The sequence below is a fragment of the Mauremys reevesii genome, linkage group 18, assembly GCF_016161935.1.
Source record: "Mauremys reevesii isolate NIE-2019 linkage group 18, ASM1616193v1, whole genome shotgun sequence".
In the NCBI taxonomy this organism is placed as follows: domain Eukaryota; kingdom Metazoa; phylum Chordata; order Testudines; family Geoemydidae; genus Mauremys; species Mauremys reevesii.
In genome coordinates this window covers 31066408-31085316 of record NC_052640.1, presented here as the reverse complement: position 1 = coordinate 31085316, position 18909 = coordinate 31066408, and the positions used below count along the sequence as shown (strand labels likewise).

Below are 18909 nucleotides of genomic sequence, written 5' to 3'. Positions count from 1 at the left end.
ATGGATGGTGTAAGGATAAATACATAAAAGACTGAGTCACTCAGATAACATAGCTAGGGGGACTATAATGCTATGTTAGACAAATGTTTTATGTTGCTGCCATGGTTGCTTTTAAAATAATAAATCTCTGCCAATCATTCTCCCATTGACTTTAGCATGCAAGTCAGAAGGATTATCATGAAGTTTACATATAATAAAGGAAGAGATGGGGATATTTGATGAGAAAAAAAGACGGTTACTCACCGTTGTAACTGTTGTTCTTCGAGATGTGTTGCTCATATCCATTCCAATTAAGTGTGCGTGCACGCCGCGTGCACGTTCGTCGGAAGACTTTTACCCTAGCAACACTCAGTGGGCCGGCTGGGCGCCCCCTGGAGTGGCGCCACCATGGCCCCGGATATATACCCCAGCCGACCCACCCACTCCTCAGTTCCTTCTTGCCGGCTACTCCGACAGTGGGGAAGGAGGGTGGGTTTGGAATGGATATGAGCAACACATCTCGAAGAACAACAGTTACAACGGTGAGTAACCGTCTTTTCTTCTTCGAGTGATTGCTCATATCCATTCCAGTTAGGTGATTCCCGAGCCTTACCTTGGCGGTGGGGTCGGACTAAGACATGGCGGAACGCAAAACCGCCGAGCCGAAGGCCGCGTCGTCTCTAGATTGCTGGACTAGAGCATAGTGCGCAGCAAACGTGTGGACCGATGACCAGGTCGCCGCACGGCATATCTCCTGGATCGGTACGTGTGCCAGGAACGCGGCTGAGGAAGCCTGAGCCCTGGTAGAATGGGCAGCGAGGTGGCCCGCGGGGACATGGGCCAAGTCATAGCATGTGCATATGCACGCCGTTAGCCAAGAGGAGATCCTCTGTGCTGAGACGGGGAGGCCTTTCATACAGTCCGCCACTGCCACGAAAAGCTGGGGGGATTTACGGAAGGGCCTTGTACGGTCAATATAAAATGCAAGTGCCCTGCGGACATCTAAGGAGTGTAACCGCTGCTCCCGCGGGGAGGAATGAGGTTTAGGGAAGAAAACTGGGAGGAAGATGTCCTGATTCGTATGAAAGGCCGAAACCACCTTAGGGAGAAAAGCGGGATGTGGCTGCAACTGAACTTTGTCCTTATGAAAGACAGTGTAAGAGGGATCTACAGTGAGTGCTCTAAGTTCGGAGACCCGCCTGGCCGAAGTAATGGCCACCAGAAAAACTGTCTTCCATGATAGGTACAGCAGAGAGCAGGTTGCCAGCGGCTCGAAGGGGGGACCCATAAGCTTGTTTAACACGAGGTTGAGGTCCCAGGTGGGGGCAGGACGACGAACTTGAGGGTAGAGGCATTCCAGCCCCTTCCTAAACCTGGCGACCACCGGGTGAGAGAACACAGAGTGACCAGCCTCTCCAGGATGGAAAGCAGATATGGCCGCCAAGCGAACTTTCAGGGAGGATACGGCAAGGCCCTGCTGCTTAAGCTGCCAGATGTAGTCCAGAATGACTGGAATGGGGGCCCCTGAAGGAGTAAGAGCCTGCGATACACACCAGGCTGAGAAACGCTTCCATTTGGCCGAATAAGTGGACCGAGTGGAAGGTTTTCTACTACTGAGCAGAACATGCTGCACAGGGGGCGGAACAGCGCAACTCCGATGTGTCTAGCCACGCAGGAGCCACGCCGTGAGGTGGAGGGCCGGAAGGTCCGGGTGTCGGAGACTGCTCTGCTCCTGAGTTATAAGGCCCGGGCAGAGGGGGAGAGTGATCGGTGTGGCTATGGAGAGGCTGAGGAGCGTGGTGTACCAGGGTTGCCTGGGCCACACTGGGGCAATCAGGATTAGACGTGCCCTGTCCTGCCGTAGTTTCAACAGAACCTTGTGCACCAGCGGGAACGGAGGGAATGCATAAAGCAGCTGGTGCATCCACAGAATGAGGAATGCGTCCGAGATCGAGCCTGGTGAGTGACCCCGGAACGAGTGGAACACTTGGCACTTCCTGTTCGCGCGAGAGGCGAATAGGTCCACGTGGAGAAAGCCCCACTTGCGGAAGGTTGCATGGATAATGTCCGGTCTTATGGACCACTCGTGACACAAGAAGGATCTGCTCAGCCGATCCGCGAGAATGTTCCGAACTCCCGGGAGAAAGGATGCCACCAGGTCTATCGCATGAGCTATACAAAACTCCCATAAATTGGTGGCTTCGAGGCAAAGAGGGAAGATCGAGACCCTCCCTGCTTGTTTATGTAATACATGGCCGTCGTGTTGTCCATAAACACGGAGACACAACGGCCGGACAGAAGCTTGCGGAATGCGTGGCATGCCAGGTGAACCGCTCTGAGCTCTCGGACATTTATGTGGAGGGAGAGCTCCTCTGATGACCACAGGCCTTGGGTGCACAGGCGACCGAGGTGGGCCCCCCAGCCGAGGGATGACGCGTCTGTCGTCAGAGACAGGGTGGGCTGCGGTGGGTGGAACGGTAACCCCGCACACACCACGGAGGGGTTCAGCCACCAGTCGAGGGAGCGCAGTGTACTCGGCGGGATAGTGACTAACGTGTCCATCACGTCCCTGCCCGGACGGTACACCGAATGGATCCCGAATGGAAAGTGGCATGCTGTCCTCGGGCGTGCCTTCAAAAGGACGACTTCGGGCCCAGCTGCAGTTTGGAGGAGCCGCGGTTTTGATTGGTTTGAGGACCTGAATAGCGCCTGCGGCCGCCGCACCCTCAGCATCTGCCGAAACTTGCCTCTGTCTAGGGACAGAGTATGGACGGAAGGGCTGGGGGCGGTAAGTGAGCCACTGGGTCACGGGGGTATGCATACCCCGGTTACGCATAGTGACCCTATTGTCCTTCAAATTCTGGAGTCTGGTGTCAGTCTTCTCCAAGAATAAGCCCTTGCCCTCGAAGGGCAAGTCCTGAATGGTATATTGAAGCTCAGGCAGAAGGCTGGAAGCCTGCAGCCAGGAGATGCGCCTCATGGTGATACCGGACGCCAAGGTTCTGGCTGCGGCGTCCGCCGCGTCTAGGGAGGCCTGCAGGGAGGTCCTGGCCACCTTTTTCCCTTCCTCGAGGAAGGTCTTGAACTCCTGGCGGGAGTCTGGGGGAAGCAACTCCCGGAATTTGCTCATCTCCGCCCAGGTGTTATAATCGTAACGACTCAGCAGAGCGTCCTGATTCGCTACTCTTAGCTGCAAGGCACCCGCCGAATACACCTTGAGGCCCAGAAGGTCCATCCTTCTGGCTTCTTTGGATTTTGGAGCCGGGGCCTGCTGTCCATGGCGCTCCTTTTCATTGACGGACTGAACCACCAGGGAAGAAGGAGGAGGATGCATATACAGGTACTCGTACCCCCGGGATGGTACCATATATTTACGCTCGACTCCCTTCGCCGTCGGCGGAATGGAGGCCGGCGATTGTCACAATGTGTCTGCCTTGGCCTGAATAGTTTTAATAAAGGGCAGAGCCACTCTGGTGGGTGTGTCAGCTGTAAGGATGCTGACGACAGGATCCTCGACCTCTGGGACCTCCTCCACTTGCAGATTTATATTCAGGGCGATTCTCCTGAGGAGGTCCTGGTGCGCCGTAAGGTCTATAGGAGGCGGGCTCGAGGACGACGCGCCTGCCACAGCCTCATCCGGCGAGGAGGAGGACGAGACGCCGGGGGCAAGGGTATCGTGCACCTGCTCGTGGTCCTGCCGAGGTTCCTGCTCGAGATGCACCGGTGAGGTGGACGCTGGAGCCAACTGGTCGTCTGTGCCAACTGGTGGAGGACGACTAACTGTGGCCTCTGGGGCCCGGTGCTCTGAAGAGGTGGCACGTGAGGGAACCAAAGGGGCATCTTGGGCCTGATGATACGCCCATGGTGTCCAAAAGGGCCACTGCTGATCACCCTGCGCTTGGGGGTGGGTTTCCTGAAACAGGCCCTCCGGCACATCCGCATCCTGGTCCTGAGAGTAGTAACTTCCCGCTTGGGACGAAACCGACGGATGCCTGGAAGGCCATGGAGGAGCCGAGAGATCTTGGGCCGACGTCCCCACCGATCTGGTGCTTTTACACACAGGAGACCGGTGCTACGAAGAACTTTGGTGCCGAGATCGAGACCGGGACCTGCGACCGGCTTGGTGCCGGGAGGTCGACCGGGACCTGGAATAGAGGTGCCATGAGCGGCTCCTAGACGGTGATCAGCGCCGTGAGTAGCAGGACGGCGACCGGGATGCAGAGCGGTGCCACGAGTCGGACCGGCGCCGTGTGGTGGAGCGGTGCCGGGACTGCGAGCAGCGCGCAGATCGAGAGCGGTGCCGGGATCTAGAACGCCTGCGGGACCGCAATCAAGAGCGGTGCCAGTCAGGTGCGTTGATCGAAGCTGGACGAACGAGGGCCGGCTTCCCGATTGATTGAATCACCCGCACCGACGGTGCCGGGGGTGGTGGCAGTGCCGGGTCCGTCAGCTCGATCGGGTCTTTAGCCACTTCGCATACCTCCGGCGTGGATGGTATGACCAGCTCAACCAGGGCGGGTGCCGGGGAGACAGGTGCCGGACTCGACGGCCCTTGGCGGACCGGAGTCACGGCGCCAGCTCAGCAGGTGCCGCGGCAGGAGCGGGCACCGGGCGGAGCATCCGAGCCGTGCCCTCGTGCCATGCGTCGGGCGGTGCCGGAGCGGCAGGGGTCTTAGCCTTTTTCGCTCTCGGGGAGAGCGAGCGCCTCAGGCCTGGTTTTGGTGCCGGCGATGTCTGGTGCCGAGAGGGCTTAGGCGTACCGGTTGACCCGGTGCCGATGAGGCACTCCTGGAGTCCGATGGGGCCGCGCTCGGTGCCGAGGATGGAGGGGTGAGAGCCACCTCCATAAGGAGCTATTTAAGCCTAATGTCCCGCTCCTTCTTAGTGCGAGGCTTAAAAGACTTGCAAATTGGGCACTTAGCTGTTAAGTGCGACTCGCCAAGGCACTTCAGACAGGAGTCGTGCGGATCCCCTGTGGGAATCGGCCTGTGGCAAGCCGAGCACGGCTTGAATCCTGGGGAGCCGGGCATGTGCTCCGGTACTGGTGCGGGAAGGGGCTAAGCCCCGAACCCAACTAAGTCTACCAAGTACTTACTTAACAATTAACAATTAACTACACTTATCTAAATTTCAACTATATCTACAACTATATACACAAACAGAACGAGAACTACGAGAATGCTAGGGAGGTGGAGGTGGAGGTCAGCTAAGCCGCACTCCACTGTTCCAACGACCGACACGGGCGGTAAGAAGGAACTGAGGAGTGGGTGGGTCGGCTGGGGTATATATCCGGGGCCATGGTGGCTCCACTCCAGGGGGCGCCTAGCCGACCTACTGAGTGTTGCTAGGGTAAAAGTCTTCCGATAAATGTGCACGCGGCGCGCGCACACCTAACTGGAATGGATATGAGCAATCACTCGAAGAACCACCCTGTTTCGTTCTAAATTGGAGCAGTTTTTCTAAGTCCTCCCTTTTTGACCAGATAGAATTATTTGTAAAACACCATGAATCTGCATGGCGTTTTACAAACAAATACGACATTACAATCTAGGTTCCAAAAGAGTGTTTACAATCCAGGTGATTTCCCCTTTTCAGACAATTTGACCATCTCTGTACCTGTTCATCCCTTCCTTCACCACTCTCCTTCCAAACCTAATCTTACACAGACAACCCTTCCTCACTGAATGCCCTATGCCCCTTACATTGCTTCATGTCCCCTCTTCCTGCCCTCCAGAACCTGATCGCTCATTATTACTCCTCCTTCCTCAGTCTCCAAGACCAACTCTACAATATTTCTTGCCTTTCTTTCAAAATCATCCATCTGTTCTACTCCCTTCCAATCCACTTTTTCTCCAGCAACAAGTCTCTTCCCTTTTGACAAGTCTTATTTAGTAACTCAGCCTTCCACATTTCTTTCTAAGCAATCTGTCATCCTTTCTTCCAGGCAACCCTTCATATCAATTTCATTTCCTTCTCTTTCCGTACAATCCATCCTCTAGTCTTTGTCCACCTTCATTTCCTCTTCAGCCCTTCTTCCCATCCTTTATTACTTACCCTATAAAACTCTTGCCTGCCAAATTATCTTTCCTTACTCTCCCATCCTTTCTCACAGATGACCTTTCGTTTCCATCAAGCTCTTTTTTCATGCTGAAGCACACTGCAAATCAGACTCACTCAGTGCAGTTAACCTACTCTTCAAAGAGCCATAAGTTATATTTGCAGGCAGTACAACATACAATAGTGTCTATCTAAATATAGCAGCAGAGAAGCAACTTTTTAAAAAACAGCCATGCATTGCTATCAAAGTCCAACAATGTCACAGTATAGAGGATATTGCAGCATCATGCTCTCGCAGTATCTTAGTTTCTCAACTGTCTCTGCTATAGTTCATTATCTCCCTTCAAACATTAGCAACACTTTAGAACTCTGGAAAACATTATCAAAATTAAATAGTTTCTCCTGAATTTCTGAATTCCTGAAGCTGACTGTGGCTTAATGGCAACATTATGTCTAGGGAAAAAGAATAGTAATACATAAATACGATGGAGAAAATCTGAAAACACCAACTGACCCAACTGATATTCATGTAATAATTAAAACTTCAAAATAATTCCCACTCAGCCAGTATTACTTTGAAATGTATCATTGAAATGAATCATTGAAATGTAGGACTGAAAGGGACCTTGATACGCCATTAAGTCCAGCCCCCTGTGCCAGGGCAGGATCTAGTAAGCCTAAATCTGATAGATGTTCACCAAATCTGTGCTTAAAAACCTCCAGGCATGGGAATTCTACAAGCTCCCTGGGAAGCATATTCCAGGGCAACCGTCAGAGAGGTAAATCACTGTGGGGCAGGAGGCGGGACTGGTGAAGACCAGGCTGGTGGTTCCTATCCAGTGCTGGGCTCAGCTGGTAATGTGGACTTGGGAGGATGGGACTTCCCCTTCCCCTGCACAGCATCCAGAGCCAGGTCAGACCCACCCCCAGATTTCTCCCCCAGCTGCAGGAAGCTCTGCAAACTCCCTCCCTCACACTACCCCGCTTCCTGCGCCCATTGCGCCTCAGCTGCAGGGTGTGGGATCCCTGAACAGGGAGCTGCTCCCCCATCTGCCCAACCCCTGTGCATCCAGATCCCCTCATACCCAGACCCTCCCACTGAGCCTCACTCCCCCACACCCAGAACCCCCTCAATGAGCCCCACTCCCTCTGCACCTGGACAACACTGATGAGCCACCCACAGCTGGATCCCCAACCCACCGAGCCCCAACCAGTTGCACCTGGATCCTCACCCCAGAGCCCCACTCCTCCAGCATCTGGACCTCCCATGCCCCCCCACTGAGCCCCAACCTCATTAACCTAGACCTCCCTACAAAGTCCCATTACCACTGCACACAAAATCCCCCAGCAAGCCCCTGTGCATCCAGTTCCCCTCCACACTTAGACTGCCCCATACAGAACCTTCTCAACCCACATCTGGATCCCCCACACTAAGTCTCTCCACACTTGGATCCTGCCTGCCCATACCTGGTGCACCTGGCATGGAGAGGCAGGGTGCTGGGATGTTTCTGGGGTAGGCGTGGTCCTTGGGTTAGGTCCTCACCACTGAGTCCGTGTCCTCGGGGGAGGGGGATAGGAGGGAGGAGGAGCTGCACAGTGATCTCCCACCTCTGTGCAGCCAGTGGCCTGTGCTCCCCAATACCAGGCTGGAGCCTCCACATTTATTTGACAAATAAAATTTGCAGAATTTTAAAATATTATGTGCAGAATTTTTATTTTTTTGCAGCAGGATTTTTAATTTTTTGGCACAGAATGCCCTCAGGAGTAATAGTTTCAGCCTTTCCTGAAAAAAATTAAGTCAAGAAATATGAGCCTGGGAATTCAAGTTTTGATGTGCACTCAAAGTGCCATTGTTGAATTTACTAATGATCCCTTGCATGAATATAAGTCAACACTTTTGACAGTCATAGTTTCATCAGTTTATATGTGGTCTGCTGGGCCTTTTCTTTTTCCACTTAAAACTCCATGTTCCTATTCCTATGCTGATCTATCAATTTATCCAGTGAAAGGACTCATGCATACCGCCCTTCTCTGCTTTGTTGCAAGGTGAGCATCATCAACGCAATCTTTTTCTGGTCAAAGCATAGGTGCAGCAAGTGATCTAGAAGCATTGTACTACTTACTGAGATTTCACAAGCATCAGATTGACAGACAGTCTATTGAATTGTAAACAAAAAACCAAGATTAAGATAAAAGCCGACGACTGGGTTTCGGTATTTTTAACTGGATTCCATCTTCTTCACACAGTTGCTCCTTGCAAAAGTCCAAGAATTGGCACACATATTGCATTCGCTGGGAGGCCACTTCTTCAGCTGCTGCATGGGAACAACTTGCACTTCCTTCAATAGGAGTTGCTTGCATGTAGCAGCTGTTGAATCAGGCTCTGGGAATTCATTCCATTTGAAAATACTGCATCCAACATAACATGCTACAAGCAGGTACTTTTGTAAGAGGTCCTGTCTCGTACACAGAAGTACTTTTCTTTAGTGAGGTGGGAAGGTTGTTATCTCATTCAGAGTACCAACATCGAATTTAGGATATGAAGTCTTACACTAATTGGTAATAAAAAAATAAGGTAATAAGTGGAGATATACCAATCTCCTAGAACTGGAAGGGACCTTGAAAGGTCATTGAGTCCAGCCCCCTGCCTTCACTAGCAGGACCAATTTTTGCCCCAGACCCCTAAGTGGCCCCCTTGAGAATTGAACTCACAACCCTGGGTTTAGCAGACCAATGCTCAAACCACTGAGCTATCCCTCCCCCCTTGGAATGTACGAGTCACAAGGTGGTGGCCCCTTAAAGGGAGATGGACCTCAGTCCACCTCATAGACTTTAAGGTCAGAAGGGACCATTATGATCATCTAGTTTGACCTCCTGCACAATGCAGGCCACAGAATCTCACCCACCCACTCCTGTAACAAACTCCTAACCTATATCTGAGTTATTGAAGTCCTCAAATTGTGGTTTGAAGACCTCAAGCTGCAGATAATCCTCCAGCAAGTGACCCGTGCCCCATGCTGCAGAGAAAGGCGAAAAACCTCCAGGTCCTCTGCCAATCTGCCCTGGAGGAAAATTCCTTCCCGACCCCAAATATGGTGATCAGTTAAACCCTGAGCATGTGGGCAAGACTCATGAGCCAGCACCCAGGAAAGAATTCTCTGCAGTAACTCAGATCCCAACCCATCTAACATCCCATCACAGACTACTGGGCATACTTACCTGCTGATAATCAAAGATCACTTGCCAAATTAATTGCCAAAATTAGGCTATCCCATCATACCATCCCCTCCATAAACTTATCAAACTTAGTCTTGAAGCCAGATATATCTTTTGCCTCCATAACCTTGGAAGGCTATTCCAGAACTTCACTCTTTTGATGGTTAGAAACCTTCATCTAATTTCAAGTCTAAACTTCCTGATGGCCAGTTTATATCCATTTGTTCTTGTGTCCACATTGGTACTGAGCTTAAATTATTCCTCTCCCTCCCTGGTATTTATCCCTCTGATGTATTTATAAAGCAAACATATCTCCCCTCAGCCTTCTTTTGGTTAGGCTAAACAAGCCAAGCTCTTTGAGTGTCCTTTCATAAGACAGGTTTTCCATTTCTTGGATCATCCTAGTAGCCCTTCTCTGTACCTGTTTCAGTTTGAATTCATCCTTCTTAAACATGGGAGACCAGAACTGCACACAATATTCCAGATCAGGTCTCACCAATGCCTTGTATAACGGTACTAACACCTCCTTATCTCTACTGGAAATACCTTACCTGATGCATCCCAAGGCCACATTAGCTTTTTTCACGGCCATATCACATTGGCGACTCAGTCATCCTGTGATCAACCAATACTCCGAGGTCCTTCTCCTCCTCTGTTACTTCCAGCTGCTGTGTCCCCAATTTATAACTAAAATTCTTGTTATTAATCTCTAAATGCATGACCTTGCACTTTTCACTATTAAATTTCATCCTATTACTATTACTCCAGTTTACAAGGTCATCCAGATCTTCCTGTATGATATCCCGGTCCTTCTCTGGGTTAGCAATACCTCACAGCTTCGTGTCATCTGCAAACTTTATTAGCACATTCCCGCTTTTTGTGCCAAGGTCAGTAATAAAAAGATTAAATAAGATTGGTCCCAAAACCAATCCTTGAGGAACTCCACTAGTAACCTCCTTCCAGCCTGACAGTTCACCTTTCAGTACGACCCATTGTAGTCTCCCCTTTACCCAGTTCCTTATCCACCTTTCAATTTTCATATTGATCCCCATCTTTTCCAATTTAACTAATAATTCCCCATGTGGAACTATATCAAATGCCTTACTGAAATGGAGGTAAATTAGATCCACTGCGTTTCCTTTGTCTAACAAATCTGTTACCTTCTCAAAGAAGGAGATCAGGTTGGTTTGGCACGATCTATCTTTTGTAAAACCATGTTATATTTTGTCCCAATTACCATTGACCTCAATGTTCTTAACTACTTTCTCCTTCAAAATTTTTTCCAAGACCTTGCATACTACAGATGTCAAACTAACAGGCCTATAGTTACTCGGATCACTTTTTTTCCCTTTCTTAAAAATAGGAACTATGTTAGCAATTCTCCAGTCGTAGGGTAAAACCCCTGAGTTTACTGATTCATTAAACATTCTTGCTAATGGGCTTGCAATTTCATGTGCCAGTTCCTTTAATATTCTTGGATGAAGATTATCTGGGCACTCTGATTTTGTCCCATTAAGCTGTTGGAGTTTGGCTTCTACCTCAGATGTGGTAATATCTACCTCCATATCCTCATTCCCATTTGTCATCCTACCATTATCCCTAAGCTCCTCATTAGCCTCATTAAAGACTGAGGCAAAGTATTTGTTTAGATATTGGGCCATGCCTAGATTATCCTTAACCTCCATTCCATCCTCAGTGTTTAGCGGTCCCACTTCTTTCTTTGTTTTCTTATTTATATGGCTATAGAACCTTTTACTATTGGTTTTAATTCCCTTTGCAAGATCCAACTCTACATGGCTTTTAGCCTTTCTCACTTTATCCCTACATGTTCTGACCTCAATAAGGTAGCTTTCCTTGCTAATCCCTCCCATCTTCCACTCCTTGTAGGCTTTCTGCTTTTTCTTAATCACCTCTGAGATGCTTGCTCATCCAGCTTGGTCTACAACTCCTGCCTATGATTTTTTTCCCCCTTTCTTGGGATGCAGGCTTCTGATAGTTTCTGCAACTTTGACTTGAAGTAATTCCAGGCCTCCTCCGCCTTTAGATGCACAAGTTCTTCAGTCCAATCCACTTCCCTAACTAATTTCCTTAATTCTTTAAAGTTAGCCCTTTTGAAATCAAAAACCCTAGTCCCAGATCTATTTTTGTTTATCCTTCCATCTAGTTTGATCTGAATTAGCTCATGATCACTTGAACCAAGGTTGTCCCCTACAACCATTTCTTCTATGAGGTCCTCACTAGTCACCAAAACCAAATCTAAAAAGGCATCCCTTCTTGTTGGTTCTTCAACTACTTGGTGAAGAAATCCATCAGCTATCACATCCAGAAAAATCTGAGCCCTATTATTATTACTAGCACTTGTCCTCCAGTCTATATCTGGGAAGTTAAAGTCTCCCATGATCACACAATTCCCATTAGTGTTTACTTCATTAAAAACATTAAAGAGGTCTCTATCCATATCCAAATCAGATCCCGGCGGTCTGTAACACACCGCAAGCACTATCGCTGGGGAGGCTCTATTAGCTTTCTTTCCCAATGTGATTTTTGCCCAGACAGACTGTCTTATCCATTCCATCACTTCCTATTTCTTTACAGTTAACCTCATCATAGACATACAATGCTACTCCATCACCTTTGCCTTTATTTCTGTCTTTCCTAAACAGCACATAGCCTTTAATACCTGTACTCCTGTCATGACTACTCTTCTACCATGTTTCTGTTATCCCTATAATATCCGGTTTCACTCCCTGCACCAGTAGCTCTAGTTCCTCCATTTTGTTACCTAGGCTTCTCGCATTAGTATACAGACATCTTAATTTTTGCCGTTTGGCTTCACTGACATTCTTTACCCGTTTAGGCACAGACATTCTACCATCAGTATCACCTGTTAGGCTGGTATCTACACTACCCTTCCTCCTTATGTCCATTCTCCTGCCCACAGCTGTATCCTCTCTTAGGCCTGGTCTACACTAAGGGGGGCGTCGAACTAAGGTATGCAAGTTCAGCTACGCGAATAGCGTAGCTGAACTCGAACTACCTTAGTTCGAAGTACTCACCCGTCCAGACGCCGCGGGATCGAAGTCCACGGCTCCCCCGTCGACTCCGCCACCGCCGTTCGCGGTGGTGCAGTTCCGAAGTCGACGGGAGCGCGTTCGGAGTTTGATATATCGCGTCTAGATTAGACGCGATATATCGAACTCCGAGAAGTCGAACGCTAGCCGCCAACCCGGACGGTAAGTATAGACGTACCCTTACTTTGTTTTCTTCCCTCTCAATGTTAAATTCTGGCATGGAGATTACCTGGACATCTCCCAGCCATCTCCCCCAAATTCCTAGTTTAAAGCTCTCTTAATCAGTTGTGCCAGCCTCCATCCTAGAAGTCTATTTCCCTCCTTACTCAGGTGAAGTCCATCCCTAGAGAACAGTCCTCTGTCCATGAATGCTTCCCAGTGGCTGTACATCCCAAAGCCCTCTTTATAGCACCACTGCCTGAGCCATCTGTTGATTGCCATAATCTTGTCACACCTTTGTTGCCCTTCTCTAGGAACAGGCAGAATCCCACTGAAGATCACCTGAGCCTCAATTTCCTTAAGCATCTTCCCCAGTATAGCATAGTCTCCCTTGATAAGTTCCAGCGAGAATCTAGCTGTATCATTCGTTCCCACATGAAGGACAATCAGCGGATTCTTTCCCGCTCCCGTTAGGATCCTTTTCAGCCTCAGGTCTTGTGGGTTAGAGGACCCAAACAGGCCTGTGGTAAATAAAGAAGAGGCCAGGAAGAGAAGGGGCTGTACGTGGGTGTTGGTAGATGCTTGTAGATGCTGCAGGGAGTAATAAGGCTGCTGTCGAGAGACCCTGCTGGGGAAGGAGGCCTGTGGAGAAGGCAGACAGGGTCAAATGATAGGTAAGAAGTGCTTGGAGAGAAAGAAGGCAGACCCTCTAGAAGGAAGGGTTGTACCCAGCATGGGACTAGGGTGAAAAAAAGGAACTTTAAAAAGACAGACTGGGGCAGAAAAGACTTTATTTTTGTGTTTATTTTATGTTAATAAACCTGACACCCCGAAAGGGGATTGAATGGATACAAGCCTTTGAAGAGTTATTGAGGAGCCTGAGTAAAGGGGAAACAGAGGCAGAGTGCTGCAGAGCCACTCTTGGCCAACAAGTGGTACTACAGGGTAGGTGCACTCCCTATTACATACTGAGCTGGTGTCTTCCCCCACGGCAGGAGTATTTCTCCATCTGCCAACAGCCACCTGTAGCCCCTTTGCTCTCCCAGCCTCTTCCTTATCTACTTCAGGTCTGATTGGGTCTCCTGACCCACCAGTTACATGACCTACATCCTGAGGAAATGAGTAAAGCTGGTCACTGGTGGGATTGGGGCCTTAAGGGACCAGTCACCCTCTGACAGTAGGATATGCTCACAATTAAAATAAAGCTTACAAAATTAGTAAACCTCCAAATTATGAAAAGCCCCTTCGTATAGTTAACCAGTTCTTCTTTAAAGAGCAATTCTGATTTAAAAAAACAATGGGAAAGAATGGAGATAAGTAGGGTCAACAGTACATAGCACACTTTCAAATTATAGATGCATCATTTGTGCAGATATAGCTGAAGTGCTTACTGTCCCAAACTATGACACTAAAAATGGTGCCTAATCACTGCATTTATCTTCTATCCTCCATGTTAAGTCCTCTCTACATAGAGCACTAGGTTAGCAGAGAAGATCAAATTCTGTTGCAGAAGAATAAGCATTCTAGTCTCTTACATCATCAACATAAATGTCATCCGAATTCTTATGATTAATGATGATATATAAAGCAGAACTAACATCACTTGAGGAATCAGGTGGAGTCTGCAGTTTTGACTGGCAGTAAACTGTTGTAACTTGTAAACTGAACCGACCAGATAGGAAAGTCACTGAGGCACAATAAATATGGAAATAGAGACTGATTTCTGATCATAAACACTGAGGTTTTAGTTTAAACAAAAACTTTCAGTGCAGATCATCATCAAGGAAAATTCCAAAACAGCATAGCCTCATTGCATCGAGCACCACCTGGATCACTCTCTTAACTCAGTCTGACTGGATATTCAGTTTATATACACATCACTTGTGATCTTATCATGCCACCAAAGCTTTTGGCACCCACATGACAGCCAACTGTGTAGTGGCATTCATGAAAAATGCTAAACTGACAGTCTTTGCAAATTAAATCCTGTATTTATCCACAGAGAGGTAGGGGTAGTGCAAGCATTTACATATGCCCTGATCCAGTGGCCAATTCTAGGGACAAACTCTTAGTTTGTAGGGGGTTCAGTCCTTGGCTTCTCTGCTGAGATGCTAAACTGATGTCTCGCTGTGGTAACATATTTTATAACAAGGCCAGCAAGCAGCTTGCTAGGAAATGATCAGATCACCCACCAATTTTGCATGCCACAAGACAGCTGTCAGATGATAATTTTCAGACACTACCAGTGTGTGCTAGAATTAAACTGGTGACCTCGAGGTGAAAGCCTTTATCTACTTCCTATTAGCAATCCCATAAACCACTCAGACCCTCAATTTTATTTTAACATAGTGACAATCTAAGATCCCTCTAAGCTGCGCGGCTGCCCAGCAGGCTATCAAGTGCCACGCACTTCAGGTGTCCCTCCTGCCACTGCAGTGCTGCTCCTGCCCCTTTGCCTTGGAGCCCCTGACCAGCTGCTGCCAGGAGCCTCCTGCTTGCTGTACAGAGCGGGGGGAGGGGGGACTGATGTCAGGGTGTCCCCCTCTTCTATAACTCCTCTCCCCAGAGCATGGGGGACACGACAGGGCAACCCAGAGGACAACCCAGAGATCCAGGTACACCCAGAGGGAAGGGTAGGATGTAGCCCAGGGACATCTGACTACGGTCCGGCTGGGTTGCTGCCTAAGTCCAGTTCAATGTGTTGCAGCTGGATCCCCACACTCCGCCACTGTTAGGGCCCTGGGCTGGGATGCAGTGGAATCTAGTGCATCCCCCTACCCCTGCCACCCCACCCCTGGAGGCCTGTGAGAGTCTACCATCTGCCTGAGGCCCCCCAGACTGTTTACTGGGTGCTCAGCCCCTGCCAGCACCTCAGACTCTGTTTGGTGCCCTGCTCTGCTTGAGGACTGGGGTCGCTGGATTATTCACTGGTCTGCCCTGCCTGAGGTCTTGGAGCTCCTGGACCACTCACTGCTCTACCCTACCAGAGGGATCGAGCCCCAAGGCTGCTAACTTCCCCCTTGTCTAAGACTTATTCCAGGGGAGTGAGAGCAAAGGAGTGTGGCCTCCCTCCCTTCTGCAGACTAAACAATCCCAGTTCCCTCAGCCTCTCCTCATAAGTCATGTGCTCCAGCCCCCTAATCATTTTTGTTGCCCTCTGCTGGACTCTTTCCAATTTTTCCACATCCTTCTTGTAGCGTGGGGCCCAAAACTGGACATAGTACCTCCTTGGCTGGGGGAGGTTTAGGTTGGATATTAGGAAAAACTTTTTCACTAGGAGGGTGGTGAAGCACTGGAATGGGTTACCTAGGGAGGTGGTGGACTCTCCTTCTTTAGAGGTTTTTAAGGTCCGGCTTGACAAAGCCCTGGCTAGGATGATTTAGTTCGGAATTGGTCCTGCTTTGAGCAGGGGGTTGGACTAGATGACCTCTTGAGGTCCCTTCCAACCCTGATATTCTATGATTCTATGAGGGGAATGATCACATCCCTCCATCTGCTGGCAATGCCCCTACTTATACAGCCCAAAATGCCATTAGCCTTCTTCGCCACAAGGGCACACTGTTGACTCATATCCAGCTTCTTGTCCACTGTAACCCCTAGGTCCTTTTCTTCACAACTGCTGCCTAGCCATTCGGTCCCTACTCTGTAGCAGTACATGGGATTCTTCCGTCCTAAGTGCAGGACTCTGCATTTGTCCTTGTTGAACCTCATCAGATTTCTTTTGGCCTAATCCTCCAATTTGTCTAAGCCCCTCTGTATCCTATTCCTACCTCCAGGATATCTACCACTCCTCCCAGTTTAGTGTCATCTGCAAACTTGCTGAAGGTGCAGTCCATGCCATCCTCCAGATCATTAAATGAAGATATTGAACAAAACCAGCCCCAGGACCTACCCTTGGGGCACTCCGCTTGATACCGGCTGCACTAGACATGGAGTCATTGATCACTACCCATTGAGCCAGACGATCTAGCCAGCTTTCTATCCATCTTATAGTCCATTCATCCAGCCCATATTTCTTTAACTTGCTGGCAACAATACTGTGGGAGACCATATCAAAAGCTTTGCTAAAGTCAAGGAATAACATGTCCACTGCTTTCCCCTCATCCATAGAGCCTGTTACCTTGTCCTAGAAGGCAATTAGGTTAGTCAGGCATGACTTGCCCTTGGTGAATCCATGCTGACTGTTCCTGATCACTTTCCTCTCCTCCAAGTGCTTCAGAATTGATTCCTTGAGGACCTGCTCCATGATTTTTCCAGGGACTGAGGTGAGGCTGACTGGCCTGTAGTTCCCTGGATCCTCCTTCTTCCCTTTTTAAAGATGGACACTACATGAGCCTTTTTCCAGTCATCCTGGACCTCCCCCGATCGCCATGAGTTTTCAAAGATAATAGCCAATGGCTCTGCAATAACATCCACCAGCTCCTTTAGCGCCCTTGGATGCAGCGCATTCAGCCCCATGGACTTGTGCTCATCCAGCTTTTTTAAATAGTCCTGAACCACTTCTTTCTCCACAGAGGGCTGGTCATCTCCTCCCCATGCTGTGCTGCCCAGTGCAGCAGTCTGTGAGCTGATCTTGTTTCATGGTCCATCTAGCCCAGTATCCTGTCTTCCAACACTGGCTTTAACAGATCCTTGCACACAGAAGCCTTTAGTAGCCACTTGTCTAAACAGAGGTAAAGAAAAATAACCTGATTCCTCAGATCAGTCACTACCAGAGACATTTTGTAAAATCTCTGGGTGCCATGGAAAGACCAAACTGGAGCACACTGTATTGGAAGTGACAACCAGCCACCACAAATTGAAGATACTTCAGACAATTTTGACAGACAGAAATATAAAAATACATGTCCTTTAGATCTAAAGTCACAAACCAATCCATGATCAACATCAAAGGGATTACAGTGGCCAGGATCAACATGCAGAACCAAAATTTCTAAATATATATGTTTAAATCCCTTAAATACAGTATTGGCTTAATCTCTCACCCCCACCCCAATCCTTCTTCTGCACCAAAGAATAGCAGGGATTAAAACCTCTGACAGCTCAGGTACAGTAACTCCTCACTTGACGTAGTTATGTTCCTGAAAAATGCGACTTTAAGCAAAACAATTTTAAGCAAATCCAGTTTCCCCATAAGAATTCATGTAAATGAGGGGGTTAGGTTCCAGGGAAATGTTTTTCACCAGACAAAAGAGTGTGTATACACACATATACACACACACACAGGCCAGTTGGGTACAGCAGAATAGCAGAAGGCAGATATATTGGCCACTGGATTAACAGTTTTCTGTTCCCTGACTGACCAGAGCAGGGGCTGCTCCAGGCTAATGAGAACACCTGACCCTAATTAACCTGCAAAGAGTCAGGTGAGGCCATTAAGCTAATGTGACCACTTGACTCTAATTAAGGCCCCGTTGATACTATAAAAAGGGCTCACTCCAGTCAGGCAGAGGAGAGCCAGGGGTGAGGAAGTGCAGCTGAAGGGCTGGTTAATGAAGACACCCTCAAACCATCGTTAAGGGAGCCCTAAGGTAAGGGTGAAGAAGGGAGAAGCAGGAGAGCTGTGGGGAAGTGGCCCAGGGAAAAAGACGGTTACTCACCGTTGTAACTGTTGTTCTTTGAGATGTGTTGCTCCTACCCATTCCAGTTAGGTGTGTGCGCGCCGCGTGCACGATCGTCGGAAGATTTTTACCCTAGCAACACTCTGTGGGCCGGCTGGGCGCCCCCTGGAGTGGCGCCGCTATGGCGCAGGATATATACCCCTGCCGACCCATCCGCCCCTCAGTTCCTTCTTGCTGGCTACTCCGACAGTGGGGAAGGAGGGCGGGTCTGGAATGGATAGGAGCAACACATCTCGAAGAACAACAGTTACAACGGTGAGTAACCGTCTTTTCTTCTTCGAGTGATTGCTCCTATGCATTCCAGTTAGGTGATTCCCATGCCTTATGTAGGCGGTGGGGTCGGAGTTAGATGTTAGAGAATGCAAAACTGCTGAGCCAAAGGCTGCATCAGCTCTGGACTCTTGGACCAATGAGGCAAAGGTGTGGACCGAGGACCAGGTAGTTGCACGACACAATGCCTGAAAGGGTATGTGAGCCAGGAAGCCTGAGCCCTGGTGGAATGTGCAGTAAGGTGGTTCTATGGAACATGGGCCAAAACACAGGAGGTGCGGATGCACAACGACATAGAAGATGAAATCCTCTAGGAGGAGACAGGTATGCCCTTCGTCCGGTATGCCGGTACGACGAAGGTTTGGGGGCGTTACGAAAGGGCTTTGTCCGCTCGATATAGATTGCGGACGCCCTATGGACGTCTAGGGAGGGCAATTGTTGCTCTCCTTGCGATGAGTGTGGCTTCGGAAGAAGACCGGAAGGAACATATCCTGGTTGATATGAGAGGCCGACACCACCTTAGGGGGGGAAGGTCG

At 49.1% G+C, this 18909-nt stretch overlaps 1 protein-coding gene across 11 annotated transcripts in view; it reads right to left on the bottom strand.

The window, feature by feature from the left end:
- The window catches only part of MTMR3 (myotubularin related protein 3), a 193862-nt gene that overhangs the window by 60897 nt on the left and 114056 nt on the right, over positions 1-18909 (bottom strand). The gene's annotated exons all lie outside the window — the stretch shown is intronic.